This window comes from Canis lupus, chromosome 16 (assembly GCF_003254725.2).
Source record: "Canis lupus dingo isolate Sandy chromosome 16, ASM325472v2, whole genome shotgun sequence".
In the NCBI taxonomy this organism is placed as follows: domain Eukaryota; kingdom Metazoa; phylum Chordata; class Mammalia; order Carnivora; family Canidae; genus Canis; species Canis lupus.
This window is the reverse complement of record NC_064258.1, coordinates 5,091,113-5,116,760: the sequence shown is the minus strand read 5'-3', so window position 1 is coordinate 5,116,760 and position 25,648 is coordinate 5,091,113. Positions and strand designations below refer to the sequence as shown.

The following is a 25,648-nucleotide window of genomic DNA, read 5'->3' as shown; positions in this document are numbered from 1 at the left end:
TCTCTTTTTCAAGGATTCCTTTTTTAAATAAAGATTTTGTTTATGTATTTATTGGCGAGAAAGAGCATGGGCACATGAGCAGAGGGAGGGACAAAGGAAACAGCAGAGAATCTCAAGCAAACTACCCACTAGGTGTGAGCCCTAGATCATGATCTGAGCTGACATTACAGTCGGACACTTAATTGACTGAGCCACATAGTGCCTCCAGAATCTTTCTTACTCTATTCAAGCCTTCTAATCATGGGTATTTCCAAAAATGTTGGTCCTTCAGAAAAATATGAGCACTTATGAAGCACTTCAGTTATCACCGATAGCCTGATGACTATCCAACAGGCAATCCCAGTTTTGATGCATTGTGCTTGGGACTACAGGGGATACAAAAGACAGGTAAATAAATATACCTTGTGGTTACATATGACAACCTTGCTGGTGGATAAACTCAGAGAAAAGGTAAAAATTGTAGACAGATAGATAAAAGATTAAGAGCCAGAGACAGAAAGGTGGAGAGAAAATGGAAACTCTGTCAATGACAGATAAAGGTGATGTCCATCCTACTCTGTATGGTATCGTCAATTATGTGCACAGTGATTTCCCCAGTGTCCAGCACAGTGTGTTACTCTTAGTTGTTGTCTAGTATGTTCCTGGACACTGCCACTATATTTGCATGGAAGGGAATATATCACTCAGACTCTGGTGACTTGATTCCATTCTTGACACAACTGGGCTTGACATTTAAAGGCTCTGGAACTTTGTGTCCTTAGATGTAAAAAAATATGATGGCACCATTCAAATATTATCATGGAATAATTTCCAAGTATCTTTCTAGACGCAGAATTCAGGTGTTCTTTGTGAAATAATGTTTGAAAGTCAAGTAATGAAGAGATCTTATTTAAAGATGTTAAAATTTATTTTCATACATTTTACTTTTACTTATAGACTATGATGAGTTGAATCTCTTCCCCTACTTTGCCACTAAAATGATGTGTGGATCTTTGTATCAGTTGAGGCTTTGATTGGAAGCCACAAACCCAACTTGACATCACTTAAGCAAAAAAAGCATAAAATGGAAATAAAAATACCAGGAACAAACATATTCAAGGAATCCCCAGAATGTTGATTTTTGGAAATAAAGGAAGAGTAGAAACCAAATTTTAGAAAGAACAGGAGCAGCTTTCCCAAGGGATCTCAGGAACCTCTAAAACAGAGACTTGAGAGTGGGTCAGCCTCCATTATCCCTATCTGTTGGCATCATTATCTCTTTTTTGCAGACTATGTTTCTACCCTCAGGGTTGGGAGTGGGGGAATGTATCCTTACTGATAGCTTCCAACCATTAACTTTCAGTTTTTAGTTTCCAAGTAGAGACTTACTTTGATTCGCTGGATGTCAAATTCTAAAACCCTAGGAAAAGGACTCATTGGCCCAGCTTGGGTTAGGTATCAGGGTGGCTCACATAAGATAAGAAGAAGTCAGCTCCTTTGTTATCAAAATAGTTGAGTGGGGGCTGGGGCGGTGTTAATGAGCCAACAAAAAAGAGAAGTATTCTAGGAAGACAATTCCATAGATTCCTAAACCTTATTTCTTCCAGAATCAATTTAGGCATGTCTGTAAAAAGATGTTTTTTAAAATAATGTAATTTGATTGCAGGCTATCATCAGTTGGTAACTGAATTCCTGAGGTCTGGAGAGAACGCCTAACATAGTGCTTTGCATGTAGTAGATACTCAATAAATAGATCTTGAATTAAGTTGATTTTAATAGCCATCTGCCTAAGATGCTGTGTAAAACTGATTAGGCTGACACAGTTCTGAACATTTGAAACTTATCCTCTATCAGGATCAAGATTAGCACCAAAAGAGGGGAAGGAGCACAAAACTGAAAGAAAAAAATAGCATAGTGGATAAAGTGTTAGACTCATAAATGAGGACTTCGTTTAGTATCTGTATCCTATGCTAATTTGCTGGTTTTTTTTTTTTTTTTTTTTTTTGGGAAATTTCTTAATTGTTCTGAGCCCAGGTTTAACATCTTTGAAATGAAACAATTATGTATGTTTCAGAGTTCTGACAATTCAAGAGAGCTCTTTGTGAGCAGGAAGTAGATTTATAGGATATTGGTATGAGTGTAGCACATGGAATGATCAGAGAAACCTCCTCAGTGCTCATCCCCCTCATCAGAAGGTCTTTTTCAGGGTTCTTTTCGGAAGCTTGGAAAACCACCATTAAACCCAAGGCTTGCATTCTTTTTAACAAAGACTGAAATAGGCTACTAGGTTGGAGATAAATCTCCAAAAAAAGAAAACAAAGCAGTACTTTTCTTGAATAAATAAGATCATTTAGCACAAAGGATATGGCAGTCCCATGTTAATTGAAAAAATATTATCTTCCTCACTATGCGATTGGACTATTGTTTTATTCCATTCAGGCTGCCATAATAAAATGCCTAGGAGTAGGAAGTCCATGATCAACATGCAGGCCAATGTGGCTTCTGGTGAGAGCTCTCTTCCTGGTTTGCAGATGGCTTCTTTTTCTTTTCTTTTCTTTTCTTTTCTTTTCTTTTCTTTTCTTTTCTTTTCTTTCTTTCTTTCTTTTCTTTCTTTCTTTCTTTCTTTCTTCTTTCTTTCTTCTTTCTTTCTTTCTTTCTTCTTTCTTTCTTTCTTTCTTTCTTTCTTTCTTTCTTTCTTTCATTTCAAGATTGTATTTATTTATTCATGAGAGACACAGAGAGAATGGCAGAGACATAGGCAGAAAGAGAAGCAGGCTCCTCACATGGAGCCTAATGTGGGACTTGATCCCAGGACTCCGGGATCGTACTCTGAGCTGAATGCAGACACTCAACCACTGGGCTACCCAGGTGTTCTCAGATGGCCACCTTCTTGATGTGACCTCACATGGCAAAGGCAGAGTGAGCTTTCTGGTGTCTCTTTTTATAAGGACACGAATCCTATCAGATTAGGTTTCCACATTGATGATGATCTCATGTAACCTAATATCTTCCTTACTCCAAATACAGTTACACTGGAGGTTAGGCTTCAACATATGAATCTTTGAGGAACATAATTCAGTTCTCAGCAACTATGTAGTGTGAAAATGGTTAATGAGATTTTTAAGTAGATGTGCTTGCCTTAAGGAGTGTGTAATAAAATCTAAAAATTGGGAGACCTATAGCTCACATTGGTAAGAATATTAAAAAAAAAAAAAAACTCAGACTGGAACTTTCCAGTAGTACTGGAGGTCACTCTCACCCTAGCTGTTTAAAGATGAGGAGTTTTGTTATCCTTTGGGCTAAATCCTTCTCGGGACACTTCAAGCCTTTTTGGTTTACTATTGGGCAAAGGGAAGAATGATCCACATGAAGATGTTTCTCTTGGTAGGAGGAGGCAAAGGCTTTCCCAAGGGAAGGTGGTTGGAAATTCAAACAGAAAGATTAAGGAGCTACTTGGGAAATGTGACGCAATCCCAAGGATGGGAGGAGGTGAGCATTTTGAACATGAAGATTAGGATTTACATTTTTGCCTGCCTTTCATTTGGAGCTGCAAGGAGAAATCTAATTTAGCTAGAGCTTTAACCTTTTCCTTCCTATTGTAATTCACTTTTGAAACTGTCTGAACTCTTTAGCAGAACAATCACACATACTCAAGGCTGATACTCCATCAGCCCACAATATTATGGTCATACTAATTGTTAAAATATTAAGTTCTTCCTTCTTATTATACTTCCCTGAGGTCCCCTAAATGTTCTTTTGCCTACCAATCCAGCCACTCTAGACCTATTCCTGGGACCACTGACCTTCTCAGGAATCAGCAAGTAAATGGTTAACTGCTGGCACATCAGGGAGCTTTCAGGACCCTTCTGCAGCAATAAATACCCTCATCCTTTGTTTTAGATTCATGCTTCTGCAGAGCCAGTTCCTAAATATTTTGACTTTCACTACTTTGTACATATACATATCAATTACCTAATCTTGGGGATTCTGAAGCTACCGGAAAGGCAAGACGGAAGGCCAGCTCCAGGAGACCCCCATCTTTTTGCAAGGTCTGCTGGTGATGGACAATACCTTATCTAATAGTCTATTTCAATGGATCATTCCAGTGAAAGTGGGAGTTGAAAGGAAGACCTACGAAGCTAAACAGCACTCCAGAGAGGACTGCTGCAAGAAAGATAACTTTCTGCGTATTCCTTAAATTAGAGGGTGAAGTGTACTTCTGGTTTATATTAGATAACACTGGATGGAGACATAGTCACCCAACTATCTATGTGAACAGTTTGCTTTTATGGGTCAACAAGGAGTGGAGTGGTGGGGTAGATAGATTTATGGTCCTGTTTTCCAAAGGCTCTATTTTTTAGCATCCAAATTTTCAACACAGTAGACAAAGGAATACCTGCTCAGGCTCAAGGAGCCTCCATCTACGGGAAGCATTATGGAGAAGTTGCCCAAGAGTTCTCACCTGACATCAGAGTGATTAGGACCAGTATCTTCAACATACATTGATTTAAATAGTTAACTAAGACTCGGTGGATATAAATAAGTTGCCCAGAACACTATGGTAACTGGAAGCTATTGCACTGCTTTAAATCACTAAAAATTACTCAATGTTTTAATTATATCTTTCACTGTTTTCTCCTTGTCTGAAGTATACATATCTTAAAATCAAATAATGATATATGTGGAAGGAAACTAGAGTTCATTTATGTCAACTTTCTTATTTTAAAGATGGACAAACCAAAGTCAAAGTGATTTAAAAGCCACGTTTTCCAAAACCAGACTAGTGTTGTTTCTACAATTTCATCTGTGCCAAGAGGAACATATTGAGATTTCTGTGACTGTTTAGATCAAAAGGTGATAGACTATATGAACAGTACCATTACAGTTTACAAAGTCAGGGGTACCTTCACATTGGTTCATGAAGAAGGTTGATTTATAACTGATTTATTAAAAGTTTCTGTTGAATACTTTTAATGTGCTGGCACTGTGGTAGGCACAATGCATATACACTGGTCGTATGCACTGGTCATATGCATTGGTCATATAAATCATGAAATATAGAGTATAAACCACTGTGAAGTAGATGGCAGGGCAAAGATGACATCTCAGATGGGACTGGAACCCACCCTCCTGTGTTTGATAGCTCATGCTAACTGGGTCCAGTAGAACATGAATGAAGCTCTTAGTCTCAGAATTATGGTTACTATCCTGGGGTACCACCCAAGCCTTAGTATTCTCTTTTCTCCATGGCTCTTTATCTCTTTGTGTGATTTCTCAAGGATCTGCGAATACACCAGGGAAGACAACAGGTCCCTGGACTTCATGGGATTTACAAAAAGTGTTAGAAAAAAATATTACGGGGGGAGAGGCATTTATCGGGTGATTAAACAAACAATTATTTAATTGCTATTGGAATTATTCTATGAAATACAGGGACAAATAAAGTTTTTACCCTCCTCAAAGTAAAAGTAGGTCTAGAAGTTGAATAAGTCCTAAGCTAACTTCCAAAAGGAGAGCAACTGCAGTGTTCATTTATCAGTGTCAGACACTTCATGTAAATTACCTTGAATCCTCATGGCAATTCTGAGAAGTAAATATTTCCCCATCCTACAGGTGAGAAAGAGCTTCAAAATGTCTAGCTGACTTCTTAATGCTTTGCAGTTAATAATGCCAGCGCTGGGGTCTGAACGCAGGTCTCTCCAACAGCCGAACACGGGCTTCCTAGCATCACATTTCTTCTGTGGGCAGGACACATGGAAACAGGGCAGGACACATGTCCTGTGGGCAGGACACATGGAAACATTTCCAACAGGAAAGTTGGAAACTTGCTCTCATCCACAATATAAAGTTGCTCTTAGGTTTGATTATCAAGATAAGGTTATCCTAAAGCTCAGTACATATGTACCGGTTAATTGACTTTTAAGTTAAAAAGATGTTCCCTTCTTTTCCAATTTAATGCCCACACCTGTTGCTGGGCTGAGTACAGCACTGGTGGGAGTCATTATGAAAAACAACAACAACAACAAAAACCCAAACCCTGGCAATTCCTTTTGTCCATTTACTAATGAGAAAGTGTTTTAAAATGTCTCATCAAAAGCCAGAATTTCACTTATTGTATTTTTAAAATAACAGTTCTTCCACTGAACTGAACAGCTCTCTTCCTTTCGAGCACACCCGCCTCCATACCAGGAATCCACTTTTCCAACATTGTGTTTGAGTCTCAGTTGGGTTCCAGCGTTTCTAATTCCAAGTGAAAGTTGAACCCACTCACTGTCACATAAACCCCTGGATACTCCATCATATAGAAAACAGGTGTAATTTTATGATTAATAATATAATCAAACACGTCCTAAACTATGATCATCAAGCAGCATGGAGAAGCTGATCTTCCCAAAGTAAAGGAAACAAAGTCAGACCTAAAAGACTAAATATTAACACAGAACGACAGCGGTGAATTTTCTTTTTTTGTGTGCTAAAATGTACATAACACAACATTTACTGTTTTAACCATCTTTAAGTGTTTAGTCAGTGGCATTAAGCAGTTCACAATCTGATGCAACCACCATCACCGTCCATTTCCAGAATTTTCCCATAACCCCAAACTAAACTCTATACCAATTAAAAAATAACTCCCCATTCCTCCATCCTAAGCCCATGTTGACCACCACTCTACTTTCTATCTCTATGGATTTCTCTCTCTGCTCTAGATACCTCGCCTATGTCGAATCATATAATACTTGTCCTTTCGTGGTTGGCACAAAAATAAATCTGAAATAGCTCATTACTATTTATTTCCTGTTTAAATGTTTAAATTAAATACATTATTAAAATGAATTTTACTTGCTGCTGTTTAATTTTACTTATTTAACGTGGCTCCTAGAAAAGCTAAAAGTACATGTGACTCACATTGTGTTTTTATGAGTCAGCCCTGATAGAGAATCTGCTTTTAGCAAAACTGTCCTCAGGTTTTCTTTACTGATTTACTCATCTAGCATAGTACATTCTGTTAACAGGAGTCAGGGATACTTATCCAAAGGAATTACTTTCTAATTGTGAAACATCAGACAGACCAGGGTATGCAATATTTTGAATGTCAGGAAGCCCTTCTCTGAAAGCTTTAACAATTTCAGAGACTGTATCCTCTTACCTGATCATGAGGTTGTCATGATACTATTTTTTGTCTTAAAAATAGATAATGATTAATAAGAATGTGACAGCCTCTTCACTGGGAACTTTCTGTTCACAGGGGCTCACTTTAATTATTAGGAAATGTTTTTTTTTTAAGGTCCTGTTAGGCATTTGTTCAAAAGGTCTCAAAAAAAGAAGTACATGGCATGTACGCCAACTCTGCTGCCTCTCGGAAAAATAATACCAGTTCTTAAAAGAGCAAAAAGAAACACCTGGTCCATCTATTCAAATCAACACCATTGTAAGAGTCAGGACTCCTGCTGTCTCTCCTCAGCCCACACAAGGCTCTTTCTGCCTCTAGAACAGAAGTTCCAAGGGTAAACAAGGTCAGGCCTGGAAGCTACAGCAGTAAAAGAAATTGTAAGTCATAATTACTTAGGTAGGCGGAATATTACATATACTTTTTTCTACTTCAGCTATTTTAATACAGAATCTTATTACACTAAGGTATTACGGTTTTACCTCACCAGATACTTTATCTGAATAAGTCCTGGTTTTCAGCTTAAGTTTAGCCCCAAAGAACCCTTTCTGTTACCAGTGACCACATCTGTTTTGTTATGTTTTACCTGAAAAAAAAAAAAAAAAAGATCTCGTAGATATTTTATCTAAATAGCTAACTTTTTAAGTATCACCTTTTCTTCGCAGACACGTGCAGATTTCAGAATCACTGTCCAGGATGTAGATGATCAAGTGCTTACTTAGGAAACTTCTCCTTGTGATGGTTTGAGGGGAGATTTCCCTGCTGGATGAAAAAAGGAAACAGCTAGGATGTGGGGGAAAAGAAAGGAAAGAGAAAGAGGGAGATAAAACAAGGGAGTCAGGCTTCCTATGGTTTTACACCTGTTTTCTAAAGCACGGGGTTTTATTTGAGAAAAGGACCCACCATGGAGAAATAATAACAATATCATATAGGCATTTATTATTTCAGTGTCGCTGCCAAAATAATGTAGAGGCTTCTCTCATTATCAAATAATTGATATTTATTCCTTTTGTGGATATGTGCAAAAGCTATGAACTGCCTCCCATCACTCAGAGTGCAAATCACGCCACACTTTTCTTCTCTGCTTTAGCTGAAAAATCCCCAAAGGCTCCCATCCTGTCCTCCACCACAAACAACCGCCCAATTGGCAAGAGGTCCCTCAGTTGTTTGGGTGGTGATCTTTTCTCTTCTTTGGAATTTTTCAAGAATTCCCAGATATTTAAAGAGCTCTGTCATTTTTTTTTTTTTTTTTATTAACTTCTCGATAGGGCGGAGCTCTTGTCTTTTGGGGCTTCAGCTGACACCACTGCTGAGGTGATTTCGGTGTTCCTGTGAACTGGGAGTGGCTGGTCACCCTCATCACCTTGTGGCTGCTGCTGGGTGCCACTATCAGGCTCTGAACCTAGCAGTTTAGCAGGTTCTGTCTGTGAAGCCAAGTGCAGGGCTGGGGCAGCCACAAGGCTCCCTGAGTACTTAGTGGCATCCCCAAGGTAATTCCAGAACCCTCTGGCTCCTAAGTGCTGCCTCGGAGCAGGCTCTGGACACCACCTCCTTTTTCTTGTAACCCCGCTTCAGACTCTAGGGACCCAACTGAGGACTGGCTGACTTGACCTTTTCATCTTCCTTCCTCCCATAAAATAAAACAAGATGCTGCATTTCATCATGCACACTTCTCCCTCATCAGTAGAACTCGATGGCCAATCAGCTGGTGTTTGATTTCCCAAGAAGCCAGGTTTCAGACCCTAGTCACCCAAAGAGAGTTGCTTACCCTTCTCACTGGTCAAGAGAGATTAGTATGTAGAAAGGAAATGCCTTGAGCTCTCCTGAGAGAAAGGAAGAAAGCTTTCCTCTATTCCAGATGAATCTATAGTACTGGACATTATAAAATAATGTAATTATTCAACAGGTTACCCTTTGTAATATATTTTTTCAAATGTACAAAATAGTTTATATTAACTATATTGTTTAATGCTAAAAACCCCACAGAAGTATTCCATTTTTTGTTTTGATGAAAGCACTGAGTTTTAGAGAGGTTCAACAGCCCACTGACGATCACACAAAGAGTAGGTAAGAGAGTCTGGACTCAGGTGCAGATTTGAACTCAGAGCCTATGTTAGCTGTACAGCATCAGGCATTAAGATGTAGCAAGCCAGGGGGCACCTGGGTGGCTCAGTGGTTGAGCATCTGCCTTTGGCTCAGGTCATGATCCTGGGGTCCCGGGATCGAGTTCCACATCGGGCTCCTCGTGGGGAGCCTGCTTCTCCCTCTGCCTGTGTCTCTGCCTCTCTCTCTGTGTCTTTCATGAATAAATAAATAAAACCTTTAAAAACAATTTTAAAAAGATGTACACAAGCCAGGAGAAATCCAGATAAAGTCCACTTGTTTGGAAGCCCAGTCCTCCACAGAACAGTGTTAAAACAATAGGGAATAATAGATATATAAATTAGAAGTCTAGTTTGGCTTTGATACAAACATGTAAAAGATCAAAGCCATTTCTCTTTATACGAAGTAGAAATCTCTGAGATTTGTCTTGCTTTGAAAATAAACTTTCATCTATTTGTAGATAAAATAACAGATAAAACTTCAAACACTCAAAAAAGAGCCATCGATTATGTGAAATAAACATCTAAAATAGTAAAACAAAGGACTCGGTAACAAACACCTGAAAAAACAAGTAGATTTGAAGCAAAGGAAAAGAAATAAAGAAAGCTAAATACACATAAAGAAAACAGATTTTGTGTGATCAGGTCCACGGAAATATATTTGAATGTTTGGGGTAGCTTGTTAGTGAGGCTAATATACACATCTTTCAGAACACTAGCTTTTATGTTAGCAAAATTATTTTTGTTTATTGTAAGGAAAAAAGACCTTTCGTTTTTCTCTGAGCTCCCAGAAGAAAACCTCCCTGGAAGCTATTTGTGTGGTCCAAGAAAAATTGAAATCAAGTGACACTATTAATACACTGCCATAAACTCAACATCTCACTGTCACAAATATTCCCTGCAAATAAAGTTTCTTTGCCAACCCAATTCCCCACTTCCCCTGCACACACCATTTTTGTAAATCCCTAAATTAAATACCTGTCCCTGTGGCACCTAGCCCAGGTGTGGATTTATATAAATTTGTGTGATTATTTGATTGATAACTTCTTCCTCACTATATGGTAAGTCCCAATGTGGCAAGCATTTTATTTGGTTTGTATTCACAACTAGAGCTCCAACACCTTCCATAGCCCAGGTCAGGATCTAGAAGATGCTCAGTAAATGTATTTGTACTGAATAAATTCTCTAGTAATCCTGAAAAGTAAGTAGCAGATGAGACTTTAGAGAATAAATTTTCTCACATCCACAAGTGACTTAGATGAAGGGGTAGGAAATGAAGGAGGGGGGGCATTGAGGTAAAGAGACATATCCAATAACTACCATTTTACGACTGAAATAAGTTCAGTGTCTAATAAGGATTGTGGATAGGTGGATTACAGAAGTATTCCTCACTCTTAAGCCTTTGTGTCTGACAAAAACAAACGCAGTTTTGAGTTGCCTTGTTTTTTATTTTTTCTTCGGTTTTGAGCTTTTTTCTGTGATTGGTCAGATCTACTTTATCCCCAAAGGGGATATGTCACTGTTCCTCAACAGTGACATAAAGTCTTTACGTCCATCTGAATATAGTCCTGGCATCTCTAGGCAACTAGAACAGGAAGTCAAAAACACCCACTAGGATGGTTAGAATAAAAAAGTCAGATTATAAGAAGCATTGATGAAAATGTGGAGAAATGAAAACTCTTATACACTGCTGGTAGAACTCTAAAATGGTGCAGCCACTTTAGAAAGTCTGGTACGTCCTTAAGTAATTAATCATAATTACGGTGACCTTATAATTCTATTCTGAGATATATAGCCAAGAACAATAAAAACATATGCACCCATAAAAACTTGTATATGAATGTTTGTCACGGCCTCATTCGTAATACAAAAGGTAAAACAACCCAAATGTCCATCAACCCAAATGTCCATCAATATAAGGAAAATGGGGCATATCCATGCAATGGAATATTACTCGGCCATGAAAAGGAAAGAAGTACTAACACATGCTACAAATTGGATGAACCCTGAAGATGTTATTCTAAGTGAGGGAAGCCAGACACAACACAAGTCCATCCGTTGTGTGATTCCAATGACAGGCAAGTTCAGATGGGGAGATCCATAGGGAAAGAAAGTAGATCAATTATTGCTCAGGGTTGAGTGTGGGAGGATTGGAATTGGGTAATAACTAAAGGGTTTGGGGATTCTTTTTGACACAATGAAAATGTTCTAAAATAGACTGTGTCTGGTTGCACGAATCTGTGAATCTACTAAAAAACATTGAACTGCACACTTGGTGGGAGTGAATCATATAGCACGTGGATTACATCTCAACAAAGCTGTGCCAATGAAACAACTGAGTATTGTTTCCTCTCATTTTTGCTCAGTTGTGATGGGGCATGAGACAGTCCAATGTCAAGAATGTGGGCTAGAAGTCAACTGACTGACAATTGGCTCCTGCAGTTGCCAAAGCTCTCTGAGCCTCAGGTTACTCATTTGTAAATTTATAAAACAGAGGAATAGCACCTCCCTTATACATTTCTGAGAAGGTTCTGGATAACATGTATTAAGGACTTGGTCAATAGTATATATATAATACTATAACATAAAACTGCCTATCTTGTCTAAATTGAAGAAAAGGAAATATTTACACATACAGAATTTAGAGTTCAAAAAAGTAGTCTACACTCTAAGAAAAACATTTCAATGTTTCAAAGAGAAGTTCATTCTATCCCCAGCCCTGTCATGACAAAGCAAATGTATTCCATGTCAAGACAACGATCAATATTTGCATGTTGTTTTTCTCAGAAGTAAATCTGAACCAGATTTTTCACCTGGCGTGAGGCTATATGTCCCAGGCTTGGTTCCCTGTGTAAAGACTGGTGTGCTTCTTCTTGCACAGATGTGTTTTCTTCTGCATTACTCACAAGAGAAACAAACCGGAAATAACCTAAGTGTCCAAGAATCAGGGAAAGGTTATGTTAATTATCCTCTTGTATCATGATTACGCATTTTGTAGAAATTTTTGTAGTTTTGCAGAAGGATAGAAAAATGAACATGATAATGTTAAGAGAAAAAAACAGAACAATGCTACACATAAATACCCATCTAACAAATACTCTACAGCCTTCTAAAAAGTATATATTGCTAGATTAAATGAAGAAGTTTGGGAAGGAGCCCCATATCAAATACTTGTGTGGCATTATGATGTTGGGAAGACCACGGCTGGTTCTTACTTTTAGATATTTTACATTGTTTTAAAGTTGGTCTAATAACATACAGAAACTGTAACAGGTTAAAAATACCTACTGCTGTTTGTCCTCTGTTTTATGGACTCTATTAAGAGAGATAAAACAAAAGTTAATTACAAAGGAAGGTGGGAAGTATTGACAGAACTCCTAGCTCTTAGGAAAGGAGCTTTCTTAAGGTAATAGGTTATACTTGGCAACGTACTGAAAGGACATTTTAAGGTTGATAAATGATGTCCGCAAGTCTGCTAATTAGCTGTGTCCCCATGAACAAGCCATTTAACCTCTAAAGATCTCAATTCTCTTATTTATAAAATAAGAGGTTAAAAAAAGAAGAAACGAATTTTTGACATACAGAGATGTGGAAGTTGGTGGCTTGAGTAGAAAGCTGTCATCTTAAATTCTCAGGGGAAACATGTGTCTTATAAAAACTATGTGATCTGCACTGCATTCCAGGGAAATGAAACGCAGAGTTCTGTGATCAGGGACATATCCAGGGATGAGGGGACCCTGTCTGCTATGTTTTCCCCACTTTTTGAAGGACTGCTGCTCTTGTCCTCTCTGCTGGGGACACTATTACAAGAGATTTTAAAAAGTTAAATGTAAAGGCAAATGAACAGTAGACCCCCTAAAAGATACTGTGAATAAATAATTCTGGGACATAATATTGCACATAATTTTTTTAGAGAGATCAGAAGGAGAGGCAAAGAGAGAAGGAGAGAGAATCTTAAGCAGGCTTCACCTCCAGCATGGAGCCCGATACTGGGCTTGATCTCAGGACCCGGAGATCATGACCTGAGCTGAAACCAAAAGTACGATGCTTAACTGACTGAGCCACCCAGGCGTCCCCACATATAATTTTTTGATAATAAAAATCACTTATTAAGAACATTTACCTAAATATAATGCTATATTAGGTAGAATTAGGCAGATTCCCTCTCCTCCAGTTACCTTCAATTTAAGAAATTTAAGGCATCACCAAGGCACATGGATCCAAAGGGCAGAAAGATCAATAAACAAACATCAAATAGGCATACACATATAAAATTAATATGCAGACACTTAAGCAATAGGAGAAAATACAAAGGGTTCCGGTAAGATTGGCAGGGAGAAGGGATCTTGTACATAATAAGGCAGGCAGCCATGGTTTATGTGGGGGATATTGAAAGGCTACTTTTTCATGATCCCCTGATAATACTTTCTGATAAAATATTAAGAGTTCTATTAAAAATTCATATGTATCTACCTAGAAAAATTATTAAACTATTATTGGTTACTAACATACATAACTCCAAACAGTCAACCAACCTAGCTACCCTGTCAAAACACAGAAGCCTGCTTTAATTCTCTGGATATAGGTTGGGGAGACTTAACAAAGTTAGAGACATCAAAGAAGGATGAGAGAAGTAGTTCACTCTCAGGGCAAAATAAAGGAGAAAGATTCCATATGAGATACAGACTTGACCCTCAGCAAGAACTTCTCTGCACATCATCAAGGGTATTTTGACAGCTCCTGGAACCTAGATGTGAAAGTGACCATCTAAAATTGGCATTTCCTTTAGGATGAGATGCCAAGCACTTGCTGTTAGAGATGAGAAGGAGCATGTGGTGGCCCTATTACTACTAACTCTGAGCTCAGACAAAACAACCGGGAAATGAGACAGAGTTATGTAATAATCTATGTCTCAGAGTTAATTAAGAGGATGAAAGGGGGCTGTGTGTTTTAATTTACAACTTTTTACTGCTGTTCTACCAGCAGCAATCTTCCTATGGACAGGACCATCATATATGAATTCTGATGTTTCTGAACAAATCTCGTAGGGATTTATTGGCTTGAGGGGCTAGAGGGTTGGAAAGGGGGGTAGTTAGCATCAATCGATCAAAAACTGCATGCACACTAGGCCACACATTGGAAAGCAGAAAAGTGAAATCCTCACTGTGCTCTTCCCTGAGGGTGCTCCCTGGGGCTCCACAGGGCTCTCTCCAGGACCCCTCACCAGCCCTTCCTTTCCAGGGCACACCCATGGTCTCTCACACCCCCTCCCCCAGCTATGTTTTCTTTCATTCTACACTTGTTCTCCACCCAGAAGCTGACAGTCCAGTTGGCACTTATCTTTTTTGGGTCTATATGCCACCACTGGCCTTCCTGCTCTTCTGTTTTTTTTTGTTTGTTTGTTTGTTTGTTTTAGATATATTTGTTTATTTGAGAGAGAGAAAGAGACAACAAGTGGGAGTGACAGAGAGAGGGAGAGTACCAAGCAGACTCCATGCTGAGCATGCAGCCCCATGTGGGGCCTGATCCCACGACCATGAGATCACGACCTGAGCCAAACCAAGATTCAAACACTTAACCAACTGCACCACCCAGGTGCCCCTACTGCTCTTCTTTAGAAGGATTTCTTAGGATGCTTATACTTATCCTTTGGGGCTTATTTCATCTCTATTTTCCTGTCTATCTAAAATGGCTTTACCAGTTCCTACAGTCTCTTGCTCAAGCCTGAACAGTGGTACTAGGGGGCAGTAAAGAAAGCTTCTATCGCTTTTAACTTTGTATAATCCTCTAACCAACCAGATTTTCTGCAGCAGATATTTTATAACATGTTAAAGAAAATCTAAACAGAGCACTACAAAATTTTTGGCAATTCAGAGGATAACCAAATACTTAGGTTATGGGCCAGGCACAGAAAACGTGGCTTTATAATACACAAGCAAGACTTGGTATTTTAAGAGAAACCCTGTGAATCTTGGCGGTACATTCTAATAATGTTCCACACGCTGAGGAAAAGGCTATTCTTCACAGTTAAGATATAATTCTAGTCGAAGAGTGATGAAAAAAATGGCCATTTTGATTGAATTTTTAATGTCATTTTGTCATTATTTAAAAACACCATCAGCAGGAGGGGAGACAGGCAAGACATAATGCTGGAGGAAGAATAATCGCTGTCTAAATTAAATTTAAAGAAAACTATGAAAGAAAACATGGAGGGTGATTTAAATAAATGAGCGCTGTTATCTTAGGCAATCACTGGTTTCATAAAACCTTTCAAAATTTAAAATGAAAATCTCTGCTTCCTTCCTCATCTATTTACAACAATCTCACAATAATCTGGACCTTTCCTGCTTTGTCAAAATAAGCCCCATAAAAGGATCTTAGTACACAAGATGTGGGAACCACTGAACCTGAAGGCAGGAGGGAGACCCAGGTTCATTGCCAAGTTGTTTTGCAGGTTGGTCTCCAGTGTGGCTGTATGAAGGACTCATGTTTGTCGATTCCCTGGCATGGTTTGCCAAGAAAATTATTAAGGTGTTTGTCTCCCCAAAAAGAGGGTTAGGGTCCTCATAATCAGTAACCATGTCATGTTTATCTTTATATCTTCCACATCCCCTATATTTTATTCTAAATCTTCCCCGAGCCCAGCACCTAGTACAATGTCTGTCATATTCTATGTACACAATAAATGTTTGGTGTCACTGTAGTGATACGAAACGGGGTATTTTTTGGATGCCTTCCCAGAATGTAGCCTTTTTTTGCTCCTTTCTAAATAATAGCACACATCATCCAGCCATGTGAGTTAGTTGAGAGGAAACCCATCGTCAATTCCTAACTTAGAACCCAACTGGCTTAAGCCAATCAACAGGTCTCATCCCCTTGGTCACAATGGTTGGTTAAGAAATTTGTCTCAACTCTGGCCAAAACGGTCCAATGAGACTCAAAGCCAGGACTTTAATTTGAACTCCCCAAGTCACAGACTTTCTTGAAATTTAAACCTTGAACTGGGTAGCTCAGAGAGACGTGGAGGCTACTTTAGGATCTCAAGGTCATGACCAATCAAAAATAGAGCCTATATTAAGAAGGCAGATCAAAGAAACTGAGAGAAAGGAACTGGGTCTAATTCACATTTTGTAAGTGACTGAGGTTTGCCTGAAGTCTAGTTAACCCCACAAGGAAGCTCTGCTTAGGCCTTTGCTATTGCCTAGATCCTGGAATTGAACTCTTCCCCGAGTGTCTTGTGTTGATCTATATGTCATCCATTCCCAGAAGGATCCTCTCCCTCTGGGAGATGGATCCATCTCTGTGAGATGGAATAATAACATGTCCCCTTGACTTGTTGGAACCTTTCTAATCAGTGAGTCCCAAGCTGTTTGCTTTCTCTGGCTACAGGCTAAAAATCTATTCACACATGATTATTGAGCTTTCATCATTTTCTCAGTTATTGACATACCATAAGTCCACCTATAGAAACATAAAATTGATCTCCTGAGCGCAGCAGAACTTAAAAAAAAAAAAGAAAAGAAAAAGAAAAACAGGAGAACTATCTTGAGTTTATTTTACACTAGCACATTTTAGTAATTCAATAATTTCGTTTTAGTGATGATTCTATGATGGCTCCATACCACGTTCCAGAACGATACATATTTGAGTAATGCTGGTTATGGAAGAAGTAATTATGTTTTAGGTCAAACTTCTATAGCTATGATAGTCTTGCTTTGTGCTAATTTGTCAACTGATTTCCAGTAATGGCAAGACTGAAGAGAGGATCCAATGGCTCTTCCAAGATTTACATGAATGAGTCCAATGAGATATAGCAAGTATTTATCTAACTAATATGTTGATCTTAAAAAATAATCAAGTCCTTTTCCAACTCTCAATCAATTGAGATAGGAACATGAACTTATTTGAACAAATATCTTCACTAAACTAGAAAGCACCCTGTGCCAGCCTGTATTATGTTAATTCTGGGTGGTGGTTCAAGCCCTCCAGGAGTTCAATGGAAGCTGAGGAACTGAATAAAAGATCCCTCAGGAGAGGCCAATAGTCAAGAATCTTTAGGTGACCTCTTAGGTCTGTAATCCTGCTCTTCAAGGGAGTATCTGAATGAAAAGAAGAATTGGATTTAGCCATGAAATGGGTAATGCCTAAGCTAGGCTCTTCCATATGAGCTTGTCAATATTATCTCTAAACCAGCACCAGTTTCAATACCTTAATTCTCTGGACTCCGAACCACATGCCCTCTGTCTAGGCGAGCTTTCTTTCTTCTGGTTTACCTGTGCCTGGCACTCTCTTAAACTGCTTTCTTCTTGCTTTTTTCTCTCACACTCTGGCTTTATGTTTACCAGTTCTTATCTGTCTTTCCTCTGACATGTGGAGAACTGACATGCCAAAGAGTAGGACATTATTCAAGGCTGACATATTCACTCTCCAGGGTCTTGCAGTGGAGGGGGGATAGCCAAATGAGTGAGTGGGCAAGCACAATCTGTATAATAAGATCTGTGGAGGGAACCCTCGGGGATGGGAGCCAGCCTGCATTGTAGGGCCACGAATGGCATTCCAGAAGGAGAGGCCTTTAATCTGACATCTGGAGAATGAGAAGGCCTTACCCAGGACAAAATACAGGAGGAGACTATGTGGAGAGCAGAGAGCACCCAAGCAGGGAAATCCTGAAATTATGTTTGATCTGAGGAATTCAAGGAAACTCAGTATCACTAGGATATAAAATGAGAAGTCCAGAGAACAAGAAAGATCACTGAAAGGTAAACAATGACCAGGCAATCCAGCATCTTATTAAGAAAAAGATGTCTGACTTTTTCTAAGAACAATGGAAATATTTTGAAAAGTTTAAAGGAGAAAATGTCAAGACTAAATTCATGTTTTAGAGATATCGTTGTGTCCCTAGTACTGAGAGTGGACAAGAGTAGACCAATTAAGGGGGCTGATGCATTATTATAGGTGGGAAATACCAAGAAAGGAAGTTCAGTTTGAAATGATGACTGTCAAGTGGCTCTGGATACTTTAAAGGTGGATTTCTGGCCAGTGGTTAAATAGATGTTTTCTAAGCTGATGATGGGGGTTCGGGAGTCCTGGCATAGAAGCCATGAGTGGATGAAATTACTCTAATAGCGTGTTCAGAGTAGGAAGCCAAGGGGACCCTGTAGAGAACTCTGAAGAATACCAGCATTTGAGGGGTGGACAGAGGAAGAGAAGCCAACACATAACAAAACCACACTTCACCTATCTGTTCTTTGCTTCCACCAGTCCCCATGAGCTTCCTTAGCCTCAGCCGGATGCTTCTTCTGCTATGAAGCCTTGATTCCCTCAGTGGGAGTTAAATCCTTCTTTCTGACTATTGCCATGCTTATTACATTGTAGTATAATAATATACTGGTTTGTTCACTTGTCTTTCTTCCCTTTTAGATGGTACATGCCTCAAGTAGAGTGATCCTCCCCTAATTTTCTTGGTATCCTCACCAGTCTGATAACACCCAGCAAAGGGTACTCTATGTTTATTGAAAGAGTGAATAAGACTTAATGGATCTATTCTTATTTAAAAGATTAAATTTATACTGTTTCCCAGGATAAATGTGTAGCAAGATATTTGAAGTCAGAAACCACATCTCTGTTGACTCAAAGTGTCCCAAAGATCTAACACAAGCTATGCATACTATGAATGCTAAGAAAGTGTTTATTGATTGATTAACATTGATCAGAGATCCTGGGATCTCATTTAACATTCTGGAAGTGGACAGAGAAGGGAGGCATGCTAGATACATACTCACCCAAGGGTAGGACACAGGGCAGCCAAAGGAAATGAGGTTGTGTTCGGTTCAGTGTCCCTGAAAGGAAAATCACTAATAGGTTGGCTCCTTGTGACCCTCAAATATCGTTCAGTAATGAACAAAATCTTTTATTTCAATAAACAAAATTTTATTTTGAGGATGATTCTTTTAGATTAGAGTACAGAAAGTTTTTAATTTTTCTCCTGTAAACCAGTGACCCATTGAAGCTACATTCATTTTGGGTCACAAACAAGTAAAAATAGCAATTTAGTTGATTGTTAAGAGGGAAATACAAATCTATATCTATACCTTTATCTATACTGATATCTGTATCCACACACACCATATGGTTAGTCAAAATAACATGCTATGGACAGTTATGTCCATGATAGAGAAAGTAAAAAAGGAAGAAAAAGGCAGGGGTGCCTGGCTGGCTCTGTCGGTGGAGCTTGTGACCTTGATCTCAGGATTGTGAGTTGGAGTGTCACGTTGGGCATAGAAATATCTTAAAAATAAAATCTTTGAAAAAAAGAAAATGGTAAAGATAAGGAGAAAGAAGGAAAAGAGAGGGAGAAAAAAATGTAAAGGAGGAGGAAAAAGAGGAAGCACAAGGAAAAGAAGAAATGGGCCTTAGAAGGTTTTAATAATAATTACAAATACAAGTTGCAAGTTACTTCCTTTGGGAGAATTTTCATCTGATCATTTGCCCCTCCTGATGGAGCATGCTTGCTTGTTCCCATTTTACAGAGGAGAAAATTCAGAATCTGAGGCAAACTGGAGTTGGAACCCCTGCCTCCTTATTTCTGGTTTTCTCTGCTTAGCTGGTGTTTACTGGATGTAAATTCCACTTGTTCTGCAGTTCACTTGCTTTGAGTGTCTCGGAGTAAGTTGTCACCTGTTCTTTCCGCTCTTTGAAATCCTGATTACAGTACCTCTGGTAGCATAGAGCCACATTTTCTTATAGACGAAAACAGCTTGTCTGTTTTTATTTCCAAACTTTAAAGTTTATTTTTGAAATAAATGTTTACTTCCCCATGGGCTTCTGAATCTTTTGCAGGTGTGTAAAGGAATGACTCTGGCTGCAGAAAATTGCTTTGGAACATTAGAGATATCTCTCAATTTACTAGCTATCACCTGTAGTCCCCTTGGCGTAGAAAACTGTCGGATTGCTTTATTTTATTCTTACAGCAATCAAAATTTTTTCCTTACAGAAAATTTAAAGTTTACATTTATAATTAGTGTCTATCTGCTTTGACATGAAACTCCCCCCACCTTTTATTTATTTAAAAAAATCTAAGCCAGAGGTCATATTCAAGCTATTTAACAAGAATCCGGAATGGGCAACGCCAATCTCAATGAGTGCTTACCTTGTCTGTACACAGAAGCTAAAAATATCAGATCTGTTCTACTTCCTGCTGGGAATAAAACAAACAAGAGTACTTCAAATCCTGTACATTTTCCATTAAGAAAACCCTTTAGGAATAAATGATATTAATCACACTATTAACTACTCTTACTACTTCATCTGTCTTACTCTGGCAGGTAGACGTGAGAGAAAGGAGAGAGAGAGGTAAGGGAGTCATGAGAAGCAGGGAGGGGAGAGAAAGAAAGGTAGAGAAAGGGGACACATAGGTTATGTCACTTTCTCGCCTCTGTTCGCATTTCCAGAAGCCAGAATATTTGTTGACCTTAAATTCCGTCAGAACTGCTGAGCCCTTGTGAAAAATGTCCCCCTTTTTAAAAATAACGTTTTGGATATAACATATGCACAGAAAAGTACAAATCATAGCTGAACAGCTCATCAAGTTTTATGAAATAAACACACCTGTGTAACCACTACCCAATCAACGCATAGAATATTACTCTGACGTTCCGGTTTTGCTTTCTTTCCACTGCTGTCCCATTTTTTTTTTTTTTTGGGTCAGAGGTAAGCATTATCCTGACTTTTAACATCATAGATTAGTTTTGCCTATTTCTGAATTTTATTTCAATGGGATCATAGAGCATATATTCTTTTATGTCAGCTTCATTTGCTTATGTGTGTGAGAATCATCTGTGTTGCTGCGTATAGCAAAGGTTCATTCATTTTTTAAAAAAATATTTTATTTATTTATTTATTTGAGAGAAAGAGCATCAACAAGGGGAGGAGCAGAAAAGGAGGGTCAGGGACAGGGAGAGACTCTCAATCAGACTCACCAGTGAATGCAGAGCCTAACACGGGGCTTTATTTTATGACCCTGAGATTGTGACCTGAGTGAAACCAAGTGTTGGGTGCTTCACCAACTGAAACACCCAGTGCCCCACCAACATTCATTTTTAATTGCTATGTTGAATCCTACTGTGTCAATATACTGTGATAGGTAATTATTCATTCTACTGCTGATAGATATTTTGAGTGGTTTCCGATTGGGGCTCTCGAGAATAATGCTGCAATGAACATTCTTAAGTATGTCTTTGGTACACATGCAGACAGATTTCTGTTGGATATATAACAGTGGGGAAATAAAACATTCCTAGATTTTTCAGCATTCGGGAAAAAAAATCCTAGCCATGGGGAACAATATGCTATATATTTAGCAACATTTTGCTTTCACTTATCTTAGAAACATATTCAAATATCTTAAAAATTAGACCTGTAGTCATTTGTTTCTCTAATGAAGTAGCTACTTGCTCGGATCCAAAAAGATAAATCAAACTTCTCTTATCTTTTAGATTGACCCTTTGTTGTTGTTATTCCAGCTTGAGTCTGTGGATTTATATCTTGATTTGGAAACTTTTTCCCCTCCCTCATGAATTGGAAATTTTTGAGAGTTCTAGACTCAGATCCCAAATATGGTTCTGTTCTAGTTTCCCTCCTTGTCTTTTGGGGAATTCCAATTGTACTTTTTGTCATGTTTTCTATGTATCTTATTCTATTTTTCTGCATTTTTAATCTTTTTTGTCTCTCTATACTCCATTTTGAATCATTTTCTCCTGACATATCTTCTAGTTCATTAAATCTTCTCTAACTGTTGCTAATCTGTTTGTAAGACCATCCATCACCAAATTCTATTAGCATTTCTTGTTTTCTCAGTTCTAGATTTTTAATGTGATTTTTATTTCATGCTTTTCTATCCTTTACTGTTGTTTTCTATCTTATTTAATATACATATGATCAGCATTTTAAAATCTCAACCTGGTAATACCAATATCTATACCACATTTTTTTCTCTTAGTTTTCTTAATTGTGGTTTTTTTTTTAATACAGATTATTTTTAATATATTTTTAAAAATCTTGTAGGAATAATTTTTTGGCTCTTGGCCTTCTTTTTCTCTGCTAAATACTTTCTTCTGTTTCTGACAAGCAGTTGGGCCGAGGGCAGATCACATTAAGCAGAAATTATACCAAGTCAAAGCTAGTCTTTAGTCCTTGAAGATGGTTAATTTCTAGTACATTCTTATTCCTGAGGTGTAGTTCTTTGTGCTGAGGATATTTTCCAGGCTCTCCCTCCTATACTAGCCCTGAAGTAAAAATCTTCCCTGCCCTTAGCCTCAGTGAAACTGCTGAAATCTCTGTGTAGCTTTCTAGCCTCTGCTTCATTCTTACTTTCTGAGTCTTTCAACTGATGATTTAGCACAAGAAATCTGTCATCGGAAAAAGTAAAGCCAAATATGGGTTTACCTTTATGGATTTCCTTTTTCTCTAGAACTTGGTGTCATGTGCCCCATCATTTATTATGGTGAACTGGCTGGCACAATTGTGAGGGCTGCCTAAGTAGTCTCCATGTCTAATGCTGGAGCCTGGAGACCACAGCCAGGAGTCAGCAAGACTGTGAACAGCCTGAAAACCCATGAGCATGAGTTGGAACTCCACAAGGACAAACTGAAACCCATGTGTGGTCTTGTTCCCTCTGATCCTGATGATAAGGGTATTGCTAAAGCTAGGGAGGGCTCTTCCCCATGGAGCTTTACACACCTATCTGGCCTATGAATCAAGCAAACAACAAGGAAAGATCTAAACTGAAGAAAGAGCAACTGCAGGCCCACCTGCTACTTTATGCCAGTGAGGAGGATTTTCAGATAAGCAATAATGAGAGCATACCCAGAATATAGAGATTCTTTTATGTTTTTTCTTCCCATTTTCTACCTGGGGTTTCTAAAACCTCAGAGAAGGTCTGGTCTCTTTAAATGGCTTCTACCTTATTATATTAGGCCTATCCCAGATAGTCTCCCTTTTGAATAACTCAAAATTTTCTGATTTGGGACTTTGATCACATCTGCAAAATCTCTGCACCATAGCACCTGGACTGGCATTTGAGCAATGAGGGGAAGAAGAGCTGCTTGTCATTCCTATGGTTACTCTTCACTTCAATCCTCCAGTTCTCAAGAGAGAATTTTACTTGTAGCCCATCCTAACAAGAAACATACTGGGCAGGGGATTCTGGGGATTGCAGCCTAGCCTAGGGGACACATCACAAAGCTATCAAAATGTGTGCTTCAGTGAACTTCACACTGCACACACCCTCCCACACCCTCCTCCTCACACCTCCGGGTTGTCTCTGATCTTCCAATTTCTCTCCTTCCAGCTCCTGATCAACCAGCCCAATAAATCACCATTGCTCACCAATGTGTATGTATTCAAGCCTGCAGTAACTTCTCTTTCCATAGATCGGGTGACAAGGTAAACTGTCCACGGTTCTGCTCATGAGGAAGATTCACTTTTAGTGATGTCTTTCAGGGCCATCTCTATTTGCTTATACATGAAGACTGTAAATTCAGTGCTTTTTCTCCTCTATCAGTTAGTTATAAGGGACCACACATATGACCTAGGTGTCAGGTGAGGGAGAGGAGCTCGTGCTCTAGTGGTAGATGACGCGAGGGTCTTAAGTATACTCTTTGGCTCTGCTCAAGCTCAAATCCAAATTAGCTACATATATCTTACAATGAACTGCTGCTATGCCCTGCCGCCTTTTGTGGGTCTGAGAGAACTCAGCTTATCATAGGAAGCTTTGATTTCCTGACTCTTTTATGTTCCATGGTCATCTGCTCTGTTTCTATTAGAATGTTTTCTTTCCAAAAGGTATAAAATTCTTCACTTGCATGTGGCATGATCTTGGTTGGGAGTCCAAAGGATCTCTGTTGAGATATGGAATGAGGATGTTTGAATTGATGTGCTTAAAAATCTTGAATCCCTTGAACCCTCTTGTCTTGAAGAAGAGGTTCAGAGTCCCATTTTTTCCTCCCAACCATTTGGCATAGCAGATTTGTAGTTTGAGAATTCATTCATTCTAGCAGCAGGTCTGCTGCTCTTATAATTAATAATCTTATAATAATCTTGGGCCTGTTCTTTAAAGTTTTCTACCCTCTGGCTGCAGAAGAGTTTTAAAATGCTGACAAGGGGGTGCCTGGGTGGTGCAGTCAGTTACTCATCAGGCTCTTGGTTTCAGTTCACATCATGATCTCGGGGTTGTGGGATCAAGCCCCATGTTGGGCTCCACATTCTGCGAGGAGTCTGCGAGGACTCTTTTTCCCTCTCCCTCTGTCCCTCCCTACTGCTCTCTCTCTCTCTCTCTCAAATAAATGCAAAATCTCAAAAAATAAAATGCTGACAAGGATGCCCATTGGCTTTTACACTTTTGATTAAATTGGCAATTACTCACCCTCAGACTAATTTCCTTTCTCTAAAATATTAATATTCCTCACCAACAGCCATCCCAGCATCCTTATAACTATTGTTTCTCTGCATTTCTCAATGTTCAATACATTGTTACCATCAGCTGACTTTTTTCTCACTGGCATACCTTCCTGGCTCATCATCAGTGAAAGCTTTAACAATAGCATTGCCACCACATGCCTGGAACTATCCACTATTGTGAAGCTAAATCAGGGATGCAGATTTGCATACAGTAAATTTATTGGTAAATTCTTTGGGGATTGGCACCTATGGGGAGTAAGGGAAATATGACCGACTGGGAGAAGTTGAACTACAATGCAGTTGCAATACAAACCTCAGCCGACCTTACATGATATTCTGCTGCTAGCATGGCCCTTTAGAGTTGAGTCGTACTGGGGTAAAGATGCTAGGTTTTTTTGTTCCCTCATCATGTTGGTCATTGGATGAAAGGGGCCCTCAGGAAGGAATATAGCCTGAGACAGGGTGGCTGTCTTCAAGTCCTTGAAGGGGACACAGTTGAAAGCTGAAGGCTGCCAACACTCTTAGCAGCTGGGATAATTAATGGGTACTTCATTGACAGACTGGGGCATGTAGGGAATATACCATCATATCTACTATAGTAATTTTCTGAAGCATTGAAACAGACTTCTAAAATATCTTTTTTGATGTTACTGAATTATTCTTAGTGAGATGGCTGGTTGCAAATGAGCTAGTTTGCCAATGCTTAAAGTGGAACTCTGCTGTCTATCCTTTTGTTTGTTTCACCCAAGGCAAGTATTTTTTGATTTTACTTGCAAGCAATTATTGGATTTAATACGACCTTGGAAAAACCACTAATTTAACATTAAAATTATTCTCATATTTTCTTCTTTCTGTGTGCTTTTCTACAATTGATCCTGCAGAACCACCTTTGATTTCTGCCAATATCCTTGAATGCCTCCATTTCAAGGGCTGAATTTTGATG

The 25,648-nt window shown here is 38.8% G+C and overlaps 2 long non-coding RNA genes across 5 annotated transcripts in view; one reads left to right on the top strand and one right to left on the bottom strand.

Annotated features, from left to right (window-relative positions):
* LOC112650939 (uncharacterized) overlaps nucleotides 1-25,648 on the top strand; it is a 115,626-nt gene that overhangs the window by 52,005 nt on the left and 37,973 nt on the right. The gene's annotated exons all lie outside the window — the stretch shown is intronic.
* On the bottom strand, nucleotides 7,696-20,446 carry LOC125752698 (uncharacterized). The gene is made up of 3 exons (XR_007402820.1): nucleotides 20,399-20,446; nucleotides 19,032-19,088; nucleotides 7,696-7,909 (listed from the first exon to the last, which is right to left on the bottom strand). It is a non-coding gene; the product is annotated as an uncharacterized LOC125752698 (long non-coding RNA).